Here is a 5,266-nt window from a genome sequence, read left to right as displayed (position 1 = left end):
GCGGCCAGATCCCGGGTGAAGACAGGGAGAATGGTCGGCGATCGGCGGGGAAAGGCGGCGATCGGCCGGACGGGGAGACATTGGAATTGGCAGCATGATCACGGCTAGATCGGCGGGTAAAGGCGGCGATCGGCGGGTAAGGTCAGCGATCGGCGGGGCGGGGCGACGTTGGAATGGGCCGCGTGATCAACGAAGGTCGTGGGTTTTTTTTCACGCGACGGGAGGGGGTAGATGCGAGCCGGCCGTATCGGCTCGAGCCGTGCGCTCGGCTCTACCTGTATGGGCACGCCGCATACGGCGCGAGATACGTTAAGCACCGTATGCCCAAAATGCCCTTATACGTTAAGGGGGGTGTACCGAAGCAGACCTCTTAATAACCCATGTAATAGGCACAACATATGTGGCCAGGCAGCTAATTGAAAGAGGAATGGAAAATAAAGGGGGCATTCGTTGCCCAGACATATAGAGCTTGTGTGTCTCCTCTGTTTTATTATTCTGTTTTCTATGCTTTGCTCTTGCTACTACTGGAATCCGCTGCTTTACCGAGCGCCCGTTACAGTTGGTGAAGTTGCAGAAGGTGTCGTGCTGATTCTCCCAACTACTCAGAGTCAAAAGGAATTATTTGCCGTGGTTAGCCCCAACCGGCTGGCATCTTTTTATATTGATTAGATCAACTTGTACAACAAGGAAATACAATGGATATACAACATGTACACGTATATATATATAATACAACTCTAACACTCAGTAAGCAGCACGCTATTGCTGTGATGACGCCCACTGGTGGAGTGTGAAAAAAATTGTAGTTGGGGCCAAGCGAGAGAAAACAGCTAGGATGATCAGAGATCCCAAATGTGAACTCCTATTCAGAGTTTTGGGAACAGAAGGGAGATAAGCTCCTCTCTTTGATCTTGTTCAGTTTTGTTCATGACTGAAAGGGAACCGGAATGCGACTCTCACAATAGGAGAGAAGAAAACCGTGTCTAAATAGCTATACATATCAAATGTAGTATAATACAGCCCAATGCAACTTATTTCAGTCCTGACAATACATGAAGTTATGTGGTTGTTCTAAGTACAAAAGTAGAATAGATATAGATGATCCATTTCGCAAAGAAAAAACATGCAGAGGAGACATAAGCACATGAAAATCGTTCACCGTGCTGCACTAGTTGGTGTAGTTGCTACAAATTTGGTGTGCTCGGCTTTGATGTTCTTCAGCGTCACGACCACATCACGCATTGTCATCGTCTGTTGTGGAGAGTCACTAGAACATCGCAAACCCACCTCAAAGACTGATGCAAGAATGCCATTGTCCAACCTGCAACTTGAAAGGGAGGAGCCTTGCAGAAGCTGGCCATCGACGACTCGGACAAGCTCAGCAGGAAATGCGTGATGAACCCACTTCCTAAGGGTTAGTTGTGTGCCGAACATGACATCAGTGGGTCTTCTTCCGGTGAAGACTTCAAGGAGCATGATTCCATAACTAAAAACGTCGCTCTTCCTTGAGGCTTTTCCAAGTGATCCGTACTCTGTTCAACAGGAACATAAATGAAAATTTGAAACATGCTTGCTCTACTATATTGTTTTAGGTGGAGACACAATCATTAATGGTCATAAGTATATGGATTAAAACATAACAAGAGCAAGCTAATTAGTTACCTGGTGCCATGTACCCAACTGTTCCAGGCATGCTCGCACATATCACGGAGTTGTCATCTAGCATCAACCTTGCAATGCCAAAGTCAGCCACATGTGCCGTCATCTCATCGTCAAACAACACATTGCTGGGCTTCAAATCACAGTGCAATATCAGCTCTTAGTGCTCATGGTGCAGATACTCCATCGCCATAAACACATCGAGCATGATGCCTAGTCTCTCAAGGAACCCTGGGTGACATGAACTCTGAGACCGGTGTAGGATCATCTCTAAGCTGCCTTTTGGCATGTACTGAAGAACTAGTGCTCTGAAGTCAAGGTTTGAACATGTGTTGAGTATCTTTATCAGGTTGCGGTGTAGCGCCATTCGAAGCACTTGACACTCCACATTAAAGCTTTGGATGGCCTCCTCAAGCTGCATGTCAATAACTTTTACCGCGACCACCAAGCCATTGCTCAGTTGTCCCTTGAAGACTTTTCCAAAGCTTCCAGATCCCAACATATTATCCTCACTAAAATTATTGGTGGCGTGAATTATTTCATGATAAGAGACTATCTGATGGTCTATGACACCAGCTGGATCAATAGAAGCTTTGATGTCTCCCTTCTTAAGTTTGTTTCTGATACATAGCTATAAGGAAATAACAACGGCGCCGAAAGCTAATGTGAGTGTTGGAAGTAAACATTGTAGCAAGTGTCTATTACTTGAGTGAGATTTGTCGAAGCATGTTGGAAATCTTACGTGCGGGGCTCCACATAGACGAGGATTCCCAATCAAGGACTGCGAGGTGAGGTTTGAGAAATCACCCCCCTCCGGTATTTGGCCTGCTAGACTGCTATTGAATGACAGGTTCAAGCTAGTCAAATATGTAAACTTGGCAAGGAATATGGGAATGGTGCCAGAGAGATTGTTAAATGAGAGGTCTAATGATGCTAAACTTGTTAGCTTTTCGAGTGTGCCTGGAATTGAGCCTTTGAAATAATTATGTGATAAATTCAGGTTTGTCAACATATTGAGTTGTCCGAATGATTCTGGGATGCTTCCTATCAAGAAATTGGAAGAAATGTCCATGTAGTTTGCTTGTCTTAAACTAGAAAAATTGACTTGTAGTGCACCAACAAATAAATTGTGGGAAAGATCTAGTTACAAGTTTATCTAGGTGGAAAAGGCTAGCCGGTATGGTTGAACCTAATTGGTTATTGGACAAGTCGATATTTTCCAACAAACTAAGATTACCAAAGCAGCTTGGTATGGATCCTAAAAAATTATTTGCTTGGAGAAACAAACGTTGTAAACTCTTGAGCATGCCCATTTGTGTTGTGATAGGGCCTAACATATCATTATGGGACAGATCAAGATACACATCACACAAGATTTTCCAACATAAGGATGGATTCTGGAATGGGCTCAGTGAATTGGTTGTGGCTAAGGTCTATTAGACCAATGTTGCTTAGGTTTGAAATCGCTAATGGAAGTCCACCTATTAACTTGTTATCGGGTGCAATGAACATGTCTAATTGTGTACTGAGGTTTCCGACATAGCTAGGGAGGACACCTGTGAAAAAATTAGATCCCATATCAAGGATTTGGAGTTGTCTACACTTGGAAAGAGCTAACAAGAAGTCTAGATTTCCTTCTAAATTATTATTTTGCAATAGAAGCTTGTTTAAAGCTACAATATTTCCAAGTTTTGTTGGTACTTGGCCAGATAATTGATTATGAGACAAACCAAGGATTGATAATTTCGATAAGTTGCCGAGGGAGTCAGGAATTTTACCTAGCAATTGATTTCTCCCAAGATTAAGAAACCAGAGTTCATGTAAATGACCTAAATTAGGTGGAATCTCCCCTTTAAGATTTCCGTTGTCAAGTGCTAGTGCATTAAGACTAGTGAGATTACTAAGAGCAACTGGGATGAAGCCAGTAAGGTTATTAGAACCCAAGATAAGCATTTTTAGTTGTGACAATTTGGCTAACCATGTTGGCACAACATCCGCAAAGGAGTTACTACTCAAATCAAGTTCCTGGAGGTATTGACATGATGCTAACCCTATTGAAAACCGACCCTCAAATTTGTTCCCAGATATTGCAAAAAATTGCAACATTGGGAGGCTAAAACTTTGATTGCTCGGAATGATTCCAGTTAGGTTACCGCATTCTTCGAACGCCATAATTCGCAGCTTAGACATGTTGAACATGGCTTGTGGAAGTAGACCGGAGAGTTGATTATGCTGTACACTGAAGATCTCAAGCATGGATAGGGATGCAACAGCATTTGGTATTGGACCTGAAAGGCTGATATTTCCAAGATGGATGACTGCCAAAGAAGGTGTATTATTGAACAAATACAACGGTATTTGGCCACTCAATTCATTTTGGTGCAGGACAATTTCTTTAAGGTTGTGCATATGGATCAACATCCCAGGAGGGATCTGGCCCGAGAGTTCATTGTAACCTAGACGAAGGCGCACAAGCCTTGTGAGGTTCCCAAGGGTAGTAGGTATGGCGTCAGAAAACGTATTTCTCATGAGATCGAGATACCTAAGACGATGTAACCTACCAAGTTCCACTGAAATGGAGCCCATCAGATTGTTGCGGGTGAGGTTAAGGATGGAAAGGAAAGAGAGGTTACCGATGTGAGGTGCCAGAGAGCCAACGAGACGCATATCCACCAATGATAAAGCGGTGACACGTTGCCTACGCCGACTGCACGAGACGCCGACCTAGTTGCAGAAAGACGTGCCGGTGGTCCAGTTGTCGGCAAGGATGTGGAGAGGGTCGGCGAGCTGTGCTTTGAAAGTGAGCAGCGCTTCGAGGTCGATGTCACTGCCATTGTCACTGTTCGGACCGGGAGAAGAAGCCGAGAGAGCGGAGAGTAGGACTATCACAAAGATGGGAATGCGGGCAGACATGGATGGAGCGGCCATTGAGCTGTGTGTGGAGTGAACATCAAGGGAAGCGGTGAGTTTATATGGGCTTTCTGCACAATCTAATCCTTTTTCTGTGCCACAAGTGCATCGGTCAATTAGCTTGCCGGCGGCTACATGACGACTAAGAATATTTTTCCAACCTTAGTCCGAACGAGAGCGACACTGCTCGAACATGCACCACACGTCCAGGGATTTACCCGATCGGAGCGGACGAAAACGCCTACACCAGCTTTGCCACTAGCTAGCCAAACTTGTCGACAATGCCATGGAAGTCATCACCTCGATCGGTGCGTCAAGCATAACGACACGGCCCGGAGCTATCTAACAAAATGCTGAAGTGCACAAGTAAACGAAGTACTCTATATATTCAAGATACGTGCAGATTTGAGATACAATTCCAACTGGAAGTATGTGGAATTTCCACAAGTGTATTGATGAATTTGGTTCCAACTGTGCAACTAGCTAGACTTGCCGTCGATCATTAAGTGCAGGAACATTAGATACTGCCGCCTTCTAAACCTCATCCACTGACCAGCATCCGTTCATTATCACACGGCAGAAGGTCCATGGGACTTCGCCCTCGCTGCCCGTTCACCACGATTCTAGTTTCCTGTTCACCGTACACGCATTGTCGTCCGTATAGCAACATATGTGCACTTTTTTTTTAAGAAAACAG

The 5,266-nt window shown here is 44.6% G+C and overlaps 1 pseudogene; it reads right to left on the bottom strand.

The window, feature by feature from the left end:
* Positions 1-747: 747 nt before the first annotated feature.
* LOC123123881 (probable LRR receptor-like serine/threonine-protein kinase At3g47570) lies at positions 748-4,590 on the bottom strand (annotated as a pseudogene).
* Between the last annotated feature and the right edge of the window lie 676 nt (positions 4,591-5,266).

Source organism: Triticum aestivum, chromosome 5D, assembly GCF_018294505.1.
Source record: "Triticum aestivum cultivar Chinese Spring chromosome 5D, IWGSC CS RefSeq v2.1, whole genome shotgun sequence".
NCBI lineage: Eukaryota > Viridiplantae > Streptophyta > Magnoliopsida > Poales > Poaceae > Triticum > Triticum aestivum.
The sequence above is the reverse complement of the archived record's forward strand: the minus strand, read 5'-3'. Positions and strand labels throughout refer to the sequence as shown.